The sequence below is a fragment of the Chinchilla lanigera genome, unplaced genomic scaffold (genome assembly GCF_000276665.1).
Source record: "Chinchilla lanigera isolate Chin_1 unplaced genomic scaffold, ChiLan1.0 scaffold00023, whole genome shotgun sequence".
In the NCBI taxonomy this organism is placed as follows: Eukaryota; Metazoa; Chordata; class Mammalia; order Rodentia; family Chinchillidae; genus Chinchilla; species Chinchilla lanigera.
Genome location: NW_004955424.1, coordinates 14,748,806 through 14,763,673, shown reverse-complemented (window position 1 = coordinate 14,763,673; position 14,868 = coordinate 14,748,806).

Here is a 14,868-nt window from a genome sequence, read left to right as displayed (position 1 = left end):
TCAGCAGACACTGAATCTGCTGGTGCTTTCATTTTGGACTCCTCAGCTTCCAGAACTGTAAGCAATACATTTCTGTTGTTTAAAAATTACCTGGTCTTCCAGGTGTGGTGATGCACACTTATAATCCTAGCATTCTGGAGGCTGAGCCAGGAGGATCGCTGTGAATTCAAAGCCAGCCAGGCCTACATAAGTACCTGCACTATATAGTGAGACCCTGCCTCAAAAACAAAACAAAACAAAAACAGTCAAAAATTACCCAGTCTAAAGCATTTTCTCAGAGTAGCCTGAACAGGCTAAGATATTTGCTAATTTACATTATTACAAAGAACTGATAAAGACTTTACAGATATTATTTATCTATTTATTCATTTAGGTGCAAAATCTACAGTCAGATTTCCTGCCTGTGAGTTCTGCATACTCAGATTAAACCAACTACAGATCGGTACTGACTATGTGCAGATTTTCTCTGATCATTATCTTCTTAATCATACAATATAACAAAAAGGCATTTCCATTGTATTAAATATTATAAGTAATCTAGAGATGATTTAAAGTATATAAGAGGTTATGTACACATTATATACAAACACTGTGCCACTTTGTTATTTATGTATGTATGTATGTATGTATGTATGTATGTTTTTTGAGACAAGGTCTTGCTATTTAGTCCAGGCTGGCCTTGAACTCACAGAGATCCTCCAGCTTCAACCTCCCAGATGCTGGGATTACAGATGTACAGCAACACACCTGGCTCACTGTGCTACTTTATATAAGGGCCGTGAGGATATCAGTATTACTGGGTAGTCATGGAACCAAACCTGCATGGATACTGAGTGAGGATTGTATTTTGTATGTCTGTATGAATAATATTGCTTTAAGAGAATTTAAGTGAAACTATCTGTTTCACTTAGTCTTCAAGCCACACTCATCAGGGTGGACAAATTTACCTTCCAAGTCTCCATAGACGTGGTGGTTCCCTGCATAGGGAAAGACATCTGTTTTTTAAAAGAATGTGGAGAACAAAATAAATAAAGTAGTATTGGATCATAACTTCAAGTATAAAAAAATGCTTCTGAGTTCACACTGATGTAAATAAATGGTTGAATAATTAAATAAAGTAGAGCAAAGAGAAAAATCTATGCAGAAGGAGTACAAATAATTATGTAGAGGGCCAGGGATATAGCTCAGCAGCACAAGTGCCTGCCTGGCAAGCACAAGGTCCTGAGTTTGATTCCTGTACCACACACACAAAAAAATTACGTAGCTACCTCACTCTCAAGGAAGTAGGACATAACTTTGTATCAGTTTTCTGTGACTGTTGTAACAAATCACCACAAACTTGGTGACTTGGAACAATAAGATCTATTCTTTTACAGTCGTGGAGACTAGAAGTCTAAAATCAGTGTCTCTGACCTAAATAGTCCAGGCGTCAGCAGGTCTGGGGTTCCTCTGCAGGCTCTAGAGGGGGCACTTCTCGCCTCTTTCAGCTTCTGGTCACCACTGGCTGCATCACCCTGATCTTTGTTTCTGAGGTCAGAACAATCTCCTCTTCTCTATCAACCTCCTTCAGCCTCCCTCTTACAGGGACATTTGTGATCACAACTAGGGCCCATTCACATAATCCAAAATAATTTCCCTGGGTTAAGAATCCTAATTTGATCACAATTGCAAAATTTATCAATACTTTTGATGTATAAATTGATACAATACACGGCATATTTAGGAACCAGTGGTCAGTCTGTCACACTCTCTACTTATTAAGTGTGGGCTTTGCCCAGTGATTTTCACCTAAAAAATGTAGCATAAAAAGGAGGAAAAAAGAGAAATCAGACACACAATGCATCACCCAGGTGACTGAGTATATATTACATATGTAATATAATATATATATTAACATTAAATCGTAGTGCTTGCCTTTGGGAATGGGGCAGGGGGTGGGCAGGAGGTTGGGATGGGAAAAATAAGATGGGTGTATGTAAATCACCTTTATAGGTGATTCATTGCTTTTCTCTGACCACTTTGAAGATTCCAGTCTTGTGTTGGACTTCCCTGATTTTGATTGTGATATACTGTGGATAGAGTCTTTCTGTTTTTATTGTGACTATTTGGGGTTTCATATACCTCAATTATCTGATCTATGCCTCAATTATTTTTGTTAGTATATTAGATGTTGATTGTGTTATTGTATCCAAGGTGACATACTTGTTGCATTTGCTTGGGATGCCAGTATCTAGATTGCTGTAGGGTCATTAAAAATAGTGTGGTCCATTCCTGGAAAACAGGGTACTGGGCCAGATATGCAGAAACACCTTATTACAAGTAAATGGAGGTGGTCGGATTCTGGGGCAGAGGGAAAGGCCGATAGTTCGCAGTGCCCAGAGGACACCACTGAAAAGTAGACATTAAATACTAGCTACAAAGCTTTCCACTATAATCAACCCACAAGCCTCAAAACACACACACACACACACACACACACACACACACACACACACACACAGAGAAACAGGAGACGATAAGGCAACAGAATGCTTCCAAAGGCTCCCAATTCCCCCAAAGCTGATCTATGAAGCATTGAAAGGGGGAGGAAACCAAAAGTCACACAGCCAAATTATTTGAAATAATCAGGAAAAAAGAACAAGCTCAAATAAACAGCTTGATGTTGAACCTCAAACTCCTAGAGAAGGAAGAACAAATCAAACGCATAGCTCATATGAAAAAGGTAATGATAAAGATCAGAGAAAAAATTAATGCATTTGAGACTGAGAAAACAATACAAAGAATCAATGAATCAAAGAGTTGGTTCTTTGAAAGATTAAATAAAATTGATAAACCCTTAGCCAACCTTACAAAAAGAAGAAAGAAAAGACTCAAATTCAATCATTTAGGAATGAAAAGGGTGAAATCACAATGGATCTGGTGGAAACCCAGAAGATTACTAATACCTACTTCAAGAACCTGTACTCTAATAACATGGATAACAGAAGAAATGGACAGATTCCTGGACACATACAAATTACCAAAACTGAATCAAGAAGATATAAATATTCTAAATAACCTAATATCAGTCAATAAAATTGAAAATGGAATAAAAAAACCTACCAATGAAGAAAAGCCCAGGCCCTGAAGGATCCACTGGTGAATTCTACAAGAAATTTAGAGAAGATTTAATTCCACTAATGCTGAAACTCTTTAATGAAATTGAAATGGAAGTAATATTTCCAAAATCATTTCTGGAAGTAAGCGTTACTCTGATATCTAAACCAGAGAAGACCCTATCAGAAAAGAAGGCTACAGACCAATCTCCCTAATGAACCTAGATGGAAAAATCCTTAATAAGATATTGGCAAGCAGAATGCAGCAAATCATCAAGAAGATTATACACCATGACCAAGGAGGATTCATCCCAGGGATGCAGGGATGGTTTAACATATGCAAATCAATAAATGTAACACACCATATTAATACAGCCAAAGACAAAAATCATATGATCATCTCAGTAGATGCAGAAAAAGCTTTTGATAAAATTCAACACTCATTCATGATAAAAACCCTACAGAAAATCAGAATAGATGGTCTTTATCTCAATCTGATAAAAGCCATCTATGACAAGCCAACAGCCAACATACTAAATGGGCAAAAATTGAAAGATTTCACTCTAAAATCAGGAACAAGACAAGGATGTCCACTATCTCCACTTCTTTTCCATATAGTTGTGGAAACATTAGCCAGAGCAATTAGACAAGAAAAAAATGAATAAGGATAGGAAAGGAAGAAGTTAAATTATCATTACTTGCAGATGACATGATACTCTACATAGAAGACCCCAAAACTCCACTGAAAGACTTCTAGATTTAATAAACAAATTCAGAAGGGTAGCTGGATACAAAGTCAACACTCAACTATCAATAGCCTTCCTGTTTTGTTTTTTTGTTTGTTTGTTTTTTTTTGTCTTTTCTTCCGGTACCAGGAATCAAACTCACAACCTTGCACTTGCCAGGCAGGCGCTTTGCCACTGAGCTAAATCCCCAGCCCCTCAATAGCCTTCCTGTACACAAGTAACAAGCTCATAGAAAGAGAAAATAGGGAAACCATACCCTTCACAAGAGCATCCAAAAAAAAAAAAAGAAATACTTAGGAATCAATCTAACAAAAGAAGTAGAAGATATATACATTGAAAATTACAGTACCCTGGAAAAGGAGATCAAAGAGGTTATTGGAAAATGGAAAGATATCCCTTGCTCATGGATAGGAAAAACCAACATAGTGAAAATGGCCATACTTCCAAAATTGTTATAGAGATATAACACAATCCCGATCAAAGTACCATTAGCATACCTCACGGAATTAGAGAAAACATTCCTAAATTTCATTTGGAACCAGAAGAGACCTAGAATAGCAAAAGCAATTCTGGGCAACAAAGGCAAGGCAGAGGGCATCACAACCCTTGACTTGAAATTACACTATAAAGCTACTGTGATAAAGTCAACACAGTACTGGCAAAAAAACAGACACGAGGAACAGTGGAACAGTACAGAAGATACAGACACAACTACAAACACACTCAGCCACCTTATCTTTGACAAAGAGGCCAAACATGTTTACTGGATGAAAGATAGCCTCTTTAATAAATGGTGCTGGAAAAACTGGCTCTCCATATACTGAAGACTAAAACTAGACCCATGTCTATCACCATGCACTAAATTAAAGTAAAAATGGATCAAAGGTCTAAGTATTAAAATAGAAACACTAAATCTACTGGAAGAGAAAATAGGTAGAAATTTTAAAGACATAGGTGTAGGCAGAGACTTCATGAACAAAACTCAGACCACACAGGAAATACTACAAACAATCAACAACTGGGATCTGACCTTATTAAAAAGTTTTTGCACAACAAAAGATATCACCAAGAGAGTGGAAAGACAACCCACAGAGTGGGAAAAAATTATTGCCATCTGTCCCTCAGACAAAGGACTTATTTCTAAAACATATAAATAATTAAAAAAATCAGGTCCCAAAATTCAAAGACCCAATCAAAAAATGGGCATCTGAGAGGAATACATACTTTTCACATGTAGAAATACTGATGGTGAATAAATACATGAGAAAATGTTCAACATCATTAGTTATTCAAGAAATGCAAATTAAAACAACACTGAGATTCCATATCACCCCAGTAAGAATGGCTATCATGAAGAAATCAACCAATAAGAAATACTGGAGGGGCTGCGAGGAAAAAGGAACACTTCTCCACTGCTGGTGGGAGTGTAGATTGGTGCAACCAGCGTGGAAATCAGTGTGGAGACTCCTTAAAAAACTGGGATTAGAGGTCCCCAACTATTCGCTTTCTGGGTATCTTCCTAGAAGAATTAAAAACATCATACCACAGCAATATATGTGCACCCATGTTTATAGCAGCACAACTTGTAATAGCTAAATCTTAGAAACAACCCAAATGCCCATCATCCAAGGAATGGATAAGAAAGATGTGGTCATTTTATACAACAGAGTATTACTCAACCATAAAGAAGGATAAACTTAAGACTTTTATAGGTAAATGGATGCAACTTGAGACTATACTCATAAGTGAAATAAATTAGACTTACATCTGTAAACATTGTATTGGCACTCCAGTGTGAGAAGCTGAAAGTACATAAAATCCAAAATATACAATAGATATTGTGAAATGGGAAGAAATTATTCAAAAAGAAAGAGAAATTGGGATGTGTGAAAGCAGAAAAAGAGGAAGGGAAAAGGAAAAAATATATATACAAGATAGTTAAAATAGTTATATTACTGATTTTTCTTAGTTCATTGAAAAGAAAGGTTTGTGCTAATAGCATTTGGACAACTTTTCATGCCTATATCTCATACTCTGAGTAACTACTTTGAAGATAACAATATGCCAGGCATTAACCATTGTTACTCTCCTATTGTTTTGAAATTTTGTTTTATTTTCTCCTCTAAAATAAAATTTAAAAAACCCAAATTATATGAAATAATATCAGAGAAGTTAACAAATCAGATCAATAAGGAATTTGGCAAGGCCAGAGAAGATATAAGTAAATAGACACTGGACCATGTAAAGAAAACAAGCAGTGAGTCTACAGAAGATATTAATAAAAAGCTCCAGAGCTAAAGAAAACAATGTAAAGCATAAATGACCAGCATAGAAAAGAATTAGAGTCCATAAAAAGGTTTCAAATAGAAAGCAAGTGGACTAAAAATTCTATTGAAAGTATAGGTAGCAGAAGTAACCAGTGGGAGGACAAAGTGTCAGAATTAGAAGACGGCTGTTATCAGTGACCAATTAATGAGACAGACCTTTAAAACAACCACAGAATATGAAAAATGGATCCAACAGCTCCTAGATGACCCAAAGAAGATTAGTCTGAGAATAATTGGAATTAGTGGAAAATCAGAAGGTAGCATAAATGGATAAAAACCTGTTTACTGAAATATTAGCAGAAAACGTTCCCAATATAGGAATTCAACATATAGATAATTGAGGTATATAGAACTCCAGTGAATAATTGAGGCACATAGAACACAAAGAAGCAAAACCAAAATAAAAATCTCCAACAGCATTATTTTCCCCCCAACAACATTATTTTCCTACTTCATGTTCTCTACCTCTGGGTGGGGGCAGAAGCAGAGCCAGAGGAAGAAGTCAGAGCAGTCTGGTGGGTGTGGCAGGGACTCTGTCACCACTCACGAAGTTGACATCGAGGACCTCCGGGGGGATCCATTTCTGAACTATATCCTAAATCAGCTCCTTCTCTGTGTACCCACCCCCATGGCAGGAGTTCAAGAACTTGGTGCAGCTCAGCCTGGGCAGCAGGCAGGCTCACTGTTCTGTGGTCATCCACGGTCCAACATGTCCAGCCAAGGCTTCCTTTCGAAGTCGCTCCTCTCCTGGAAAGCTCCACTCACTTCCTCTTGTTCAGGCTGACCTGCCAGTCCCAAGCTTCCTCCAACTCCCTGCTCCAGTCTCAAAACCTGTCCACCCTAAACAGCTCTCTGCCTTGGCTCCAGTCATACCCCTGTCACACTCTTTCCTGTTGCCATGCTTTTATAAATGCTCTATCCTCTGAATGAAATTCCCACCCTGGCTTGACAAGGAATTCTCCAAGCCCAATCCATACACATCTTCTTGGAGCTTTTGGACACTTCCTTGCTCAGAGCCTGGTGGCCTCTTGTTGATATCCCTTGAGGGCAATATGCCTGTAGCCTCCCTTAGTCAATTAGTTCTTTTGGGATTCTTATTTGTAACTGTGTTCGTAAAGCCCATAATGCTTGGTAAGAAGTTGGTGCCCAGAAATATCTGTTGAGTGAGTGAATGAGGGAAAGAAGGTATCTGCAGCTCATCTTCCCTAATGACAAGGCAAGGAGAAGGGAGGTCTCTGGTGTCTCCAAGAAAAATATGCATCTAAACTGTTCCTGGATGAGGTCAGCTACCAGCTCTTATTTGCCTCCAGTTGGGTGAAGGAAAATAAAGCAGCAAGGGGGCAGTTAGGGTGAGACACTGTGTTTTCTGTGCTGAGAATTGGCATGAGATTCAAGGAGAGCCCTTGTGGCAAGGACTCCCCAGCCTGGGAAACCTCAGGAACTTGCCTGCACATGGATGAGGTCATTTGGCTGTGCACCTGTAAAAATGAAAGATGGGGTTAACCACAGCTTGTTTCTCCACCTCTTCTTTCCCAGCTCCACCTGAGCATGGTGCTGATGGGCTATTCCCAAAACACTTGCCTGAGGGTGGATGATGGCGTTTGATTAGAAAAACTCCAGAAACAAGGCCTGACATTATCAATAAACTTCTAGCAGTGATTCTCAAACTTACTTGTGATCATCTGGGAGCTTCTGAATGCCGAACATGCCTAAGTCATCCCCAGAGATTTTGATTTAATTGGTCTGGGTAGGACTAAATTGGTGTTTTTTTTTTTTAAAGCTTCTCAGGTGGTTCTGACTTCAAGTCGGCCTAAGAATCATCATTCTTACTAAATGTGGTCCTAGCCCACTCAGAGGGAAGAGGCTGGTCTGCAGGTGGGATGAAGGCTGGCTCTTCTGATGGTCCACACATAGCCCCACCCAATGCCTGGGGATTTGCTGCAGCTTAGATCTTGAATGGCTCTCCAAGGCCTGTCTTTTGAAGGCTTGATTGGTTGTGAGCCTTTGGTGCTACTATGAGTAGAACCTTTAGGAGCTAGGACCTAGTAGAAGAAGCTTAAGTCATTGGGGACATTCTCTTGAAGGGGATATTGGGACCCCAGAGCCTACTCTTCCTCTCTCTTTGCTTCCTACCTCCACATATGGGCAGCAGAAGTGACCAGTGTGAGTACAGAGTGTCACATTATTTTAGGGCTGATGCAGGTGACCACATACTTAGTGATACCTAAAAAAGCAACGAGATCATGGAAAATGTATTGAACAACTCCTAGATGATGTGAAGAAGACTAATTTAAGATTAATTGGAATTAGTGAAAAATCGGAAGATGATATCAATGGCATAAAAAAACTTGTTTACAGAATAAGAGCAAAATACATTCCAAGTATGAGGAGAGAATTTAACATACAGGTAAATGTGGCATATAGAGCTCCAAATAACCACAATCAGAAAATACTCTCTAACACATCATAGTCAAAATCCCAGAAGCCCAACATAGGGACAGAATTGTTTGTTTTTCAGTTTTTGGTGTTTTGAGACAGGGTCTCACTGTGTAATGCAGGCTAGCCTTGAGCTCACTATGGGGCTCAGGATGGCCCTGAACTCATGTTGACCCTCTTGCCTCTGCCTGTAGAGTGCTAGGATTACAGGGATGTGCCACTATGCTTGGAAAGACAGTCTCTTAAAAGGTGTTAGACATTACAGCAGAATTCTCAACACTTTAAAGGCCAGAAGAGTTTGGAGTGAAGTGTTGCAAGCCCTAAAAGAAAACAACTTCTAACCCAGACTGATACATCCTGCAAGAGTATCTTTCAAAATGGATGGACAAATAGGACATTCCATAACAAAGAGCACCTTAAGAAATTCATCACCAAACCAGCACCCCCCCCACAAAATTCTCAAGGGATCAAAAACATATGCTGGAGAAAATATAGCCTCTTTCACAAAAGTTGCTGGGAAAACTGGTTAGCCACATGCAGAAGATTGAATCTAGACCCATATCTCTCATCATATACTAAAATAAAATCAAAATGGATCAAAGACTTAAATATAAAACAGAAACACTCTGCTGGAAGATAGAATAGGTAAAACTCTTGAAGCTAGGCATTGGCAAAAGCTTTTTGAGCAGAATCTCAACTGCACAAGAAATAACATCAAGAATCAGCAAATCAAAAAGCTTCTGCACATCAGAGTAAACAGCCAACAGAGTGAAGGGAGAACCTATTGAATGGGAAAAAAGTTTTGCTTTTGCTATTCCTGGACAGAAGCCTAATCTCTAGAATATATAAAGAGCCAAAAAATTAGCCTCCCATCCACAATAAAATACCCAATAAAAAATGGGCAAGTGAAATAAATAGATACCTCTCAGAAGAAGAACTACAAATGACCAATAAATGCATGAAAAAAATGTTCACCATCGCTGGCTATTAGAGAAATGCAAATTAAAACAACACTCAGCTTCCATCTTACTCCAGAAAGAATGCCCATCATCAAGAAATCAAGTAATAAATGCTGGCAAGGCTGGAGGGAAAACGGAATCCTTCTACATTGTTAGAAGTAATATAAGCTAGTATAGCCACTATTGAAATCAGTCTGGCAATTCCTTAAAAAACTAAAACTAGAAATTCCATTTTACCCAGCTGTTTCCCTTCTAGGTATCTTTCTGGAAGAGTTAAATACATAGTGTTATTGTGACCTATGCATACCTATATTTATAGCAACACAACTCATGAATCTTGGAAGCAGTTTATGAATGGATAAAGGAAATGTGACATTCATACATAACTAAATAGTACTCTGCCTTAAGGAAGAATAAACCTGAGTCATTTGTAGGAAAATGGATGCACCTTGAGACCATAATGTGAAGTGAGATAAATTAGATTCACAAGTTTAAATATCACATCTATTTATTTATCAACTTCATCCTTAATGGAAAGTGCTCAAGTGTATGTGGACATCTGATTGTTAGAAAAGTTAAGCCTTACTCTAAGTCAAATAAGTTACACACAAAAAGTTAAATTTCACATGGTTCCTGTCATATGAGAAACCTAAAATATAAATAAATGAATGAATAAAACAAAGGAGTGATGATAGGAAACTAAATGGCAGACTCTTTGAGAGGGAGAAGGGGGTCTGGGAACTGGGAGGCAGAGACAGGGGCATGAAGAGATGGAAAATGATGGATTATGTGTGCATATCTACTTCCCAAAGTGAACATTGCTGTTCTGTATTGCAGGCATACACTAATAAAAAAGAGAAAAGCCTTAATTTAATAGCCCTTTAGTCACATATTTTCTCCAAAGCACTGAGGACACTGGAGCAAGAACTGTGATCAGACACTATAACTATGACATCCTCAGGATGAGGGAGGAGAAAACAGCAGAGAAAAAAGTTTTTCTGTTTCTTTTTTTAAAATTAAGTTTATTGGTACAATTTAGATATACATAATGATCACGTTCATCATAGGGAATTTGTACCTGTATATGATATATCTTGATTCCTCTTTTTTCCCATTCCCCTCCCCTCCTTTCAACCTCTCTTCCCCTCCTTATTTACAAAACTTTGTTTCCATTTTATCCTCCTTTAACATTTTTTTCTTTTCCCTTCCTTTCTTTCTCCCTCTCCCCTCCTTAGTTCCCATTTCTTTTGAATAATTTCTTCCTATTTTGCAATGCCTATTATATACTTTGGTCCTTATTTACACTTTTAGTTTCTCACACCAGAGAAACAATAACAATATTTACACATGTGTGTCCAATTTATTTCACTTAAGAGTACAGTGTCAAGGTGCGTCCATATACCTAGAAATGTCTCAAGCCTATCCTTCTTTATGGCCAAGTAGTTCTCCATTGTATAAAAAACCCCACATCTTTTTTATCCGTTCTTTGGTTGATGGGCTTTTGGGTTGTTTCCAAGATTTATCTATTTTAATATTTACACATGTGCATCCAATTTATTTCACTTAAGAATACAGTCTCAAGGTGCATCCATTTACCTAGGGATGTCTCAAGTCTATCCATCTTTATGGCCGAGTAGTACTCCACTGTATAAAAAACCCCCACGCCTTTTTTATCCATTCTTTTGTTGATGGGCATTTGGGTTGTTTTGAAGATTTATCTATTATAAACTGTGCTGCTATAAACATGGGTGCACATATGTCACTGGTTTTTATGATGCTTTTAATTCTTCCAGGGGAAAATTTTTAACTACAGTGAAAAATCATTCTGTAGTACCTAATGTCTAGTTATCTCATCAATTAGCCCTACCTTCCCTAAGTAGGTTTACAGTCCAGAGCAGGCAGTGCAGTTTAAGAGAATAGAAGTGATGCCCATCAGGGATGGCAAGGGTAAGATGGAGGTAAGTGACCAGAGTTCTCCATGAGGAAAAATATTGTTTGAAGGGACACATGAAACACATCATTGAGGCCTTGAGCCAGAAAATAACCTAGTGAGGGTTAAGTGATTGTCTGGGTAAAACATCCTTTTATTGTCATCCAAGCTCATTAAAATCTGGAATGGCTTCAAATAGATTAAAATACATATAAAAATGAATTGTTTTCCATAAATGCAGATATAGTTACAGATATGCATAATTCTATATAATTTCCTTTCTTTTTTTGAGGGGGTGCTGGTTATGGAACCCAGGGCCTCAAGCATGATAAGCAGTTGCTCTAACACTGAGCTGCATCCCCAGCCTGAGATTTCCTGAGCAACACTGTGCTAGCAAAACCATCTGCTTTAGCTGCAGAGCAGGAGGGGGAGCAGGTGCCCCTCACCAGGGGTAGCCCAATAGAAGCTTTCAGGTTTAGACAGGTCCTCACTGAAGAAATTCAGTCTCTATGTGGAAAATCCCAGGTTTTCAAGTGTTTCTCCCAGGTCTTCAACTGGGAGATGTCCACGATGGAATTAACAACTGCTTAGGGTTGAACCAGTCTACCCTCTTACATAGTCTAACCTGGTTTCTTTCATGTGAGTGTTTCTAATTGCCTTTCTATTTAAAGTACCCATGCTCACTTTTTGATGGCAGAGAAACTTCTTAAATTCTATTCCCACAGAATACTCTAGAGACTGCATTAGTGAGTGTACAGAAACACCAGTGGGTGGGCTTTCATTGAGCTTGGATCCAGTGGGAACAGTGAACTGTCTCTAAAAACCAGCCTTGGGCTCTGTGCCAAGTACATGTGGATGTGAGTACCCCTCCACTGGTGTCAGACAGTGCCAGGTTCCGGATGCCCAAGGATGGTTTCTGGGGGACTCAGTCCTAAAGGCTGTGAAAAATAAAGGTCACTGTGGCACTGGGGAAAGCTAGAGAGAAGGGTTGGAGGGACCAGGATCAACAAAGGAGCTCTCAGGAGGTTTCTTCACGGGCAAGAGTAGGGCTGCTGCTTCTTTTCGTTTTTAAAAATGTTTTCATAAGTTCCCAAGAAAAGGTGTTACCCTGTCAGTTGATTGTATAGGACCCAAGGAGGCTTTATAAAGGAACGGTGTGCTTACTATCTTCTGGTCATTTTTCTCAGCGCTTCACACAGGTTAACTCTCTACTACTTATCCGCTGTGTGATGTTGGGCATGCTTTTTCGTTTCCTCGTGTCTCAGATGCCACATCTAAAAATGGGGGGAAATAATGAGACCTCCCTTCTAGGGTGGATATCAGGATTAAAATAATGGCTGCATTTTTTTGAATCTTTACCATATGCCTCTATTATTCTAAGTGCTTTCCATGGATGGTCTCATTTAAAATATCTCTATGTATGTATAAATAAACACTTATTTTATGAAAGTAGAACTGCATAGTTATCTTTGTTACTTTTCTCCCATTGCTGAGACAAAATACCTGATGCCCCAAATTAAGGAAGGAAAGGTTTATTTAGCTTACAGTTTGTGGAGGTTTCAGTCCGTACTTGGCTGGCTCCAAGGCAGAGTGGCACGTGGCAGAGGGCAACAGTTCATGGCCTCAGAAGACAGCAAAAGGGAGGAGTGGGGGCAAGCAGCCTCTTTCTCTCCTCTATGTATGCAAACTATCTGCCCCAGGGCAGGTGTAGCACTCATACCCATAATCCCAGCATTGGATCATGGATCAATCATAGACTCTGAAATCCCGCCCCATGATTGTATGAGGCTTTGGGCGGACATCCAGACACAGACCATAACAATAGTATATACTATTTTATAATCTACTTTTTAATTTAGTAACTAGAAAAGCTTGCCTGTGGCATTACTCTTATCTCTGATAATTTTTAATGATGTCATAGAATACCATAATGTTGACATGCCATAATTTATTCAGCCAATTCCCTATTGATGGACATAAATGTAGTTTCCAGCTTTTTTTCTACTGTGAATTTTTTGATGAATAACCATGTAGGTAAAATTTTCTCCACACTCATGATTTCCTCAGGATTCTAGTTGAAATAGTCGAAGCTGCACTTTTTAAATATCTTAGGCTCTTCAGGAAATTGTATCTATTTATATTTCTCCTAGCAATTCGTGAAATACCCTAGTCTTCCCCACCCTGGCACCATGGCCGGCTGTCTGCCTGAAATTTCCCATCTGGTGGTGGGGAAACGAGTGTCTCTCTGTCACATTAATAAACATTTCTTCCATTTTTGGAGAGTTGTTATCCAGTTTGGGTCAATCCTGACCTTGCTTTTCTATCTTCATGTACATCTTATACTATTCCCTCAGAATTAATTCCTAGAAGTGAAATCGTTGAGCCCAAGAAAACACCAATTTTATGGTTTTTATTATAGCACTAAATTGCCCTCCAGCAGATATGCATCAGATGGCACTTTCTTTGGTAGTGTTTGGGAGAACCAGGAACAGATATCAGCCCTAAAGAGTAATGAAGTTCTTGGGGAGTCCTCTGCTGGTCAGGCACAAACCTTTAGTTACTGGATTGTGGTGGTGATCTAAACAGACGGAGGGGTGCATCAGGGTGTCAGGGCAGCTGGTGGGTGAGGGCCTCGGAGGGACTTGGGCAGCTCTGTATCAGCTGTGTGGCTGTATTAGCACTGGCATGGAGTGTGAGGCTTTACCAGCAACACTGCTGTATATTAGTCCTGGTAGCGGCTCTAAAATGCATCTCTCATTATGTGTAAGGTGGAGTGATTGTCATTGTGCGACAATTTGCATATTCTTCTTTTTGTCAGTCCCATGTTCATTTTGTCTCTATTTTTTCTTATAGAATGTAACATTTTCTACCTCGATTACCATATTAATGAAAATATTTTATTTGGTTTGTTATGTAACTTTCAACTTCAGTTGAGGTTTTTCTTCTGTGAAGAAATTTCAAATATTTTAAATGTTAATGTAGTCAAATATATTAATCCCTTTATGGTTTTTGGGTTGGTATGTTAATCAAAACTTTCCTTTCAAGGCTATATAAATTCATTTCTTTTTCTTATCTTGTAATTTCATTTTATGCATTTAAATCTTTGTAATTTATGCTGAAATATGGTAAAGGAAATGGGTATAGTTCGTTCTCACCTTCCTCTTGGTAGGTTATTTGAGTATCTCATACCATACTTGAGATAATTTATCATCATGTATCAATTTATTTTTTTTAGGGTATTGAAACTATTCTTTATGATACTACAATGATGGTCACTTGTCATTATGTTTGTCCAAATTTACAACAAATGTACAACACCAAAAGTGAACCTAATGTTAACTATTACCTGACTAACCGCGATATGTGATTGTAGGT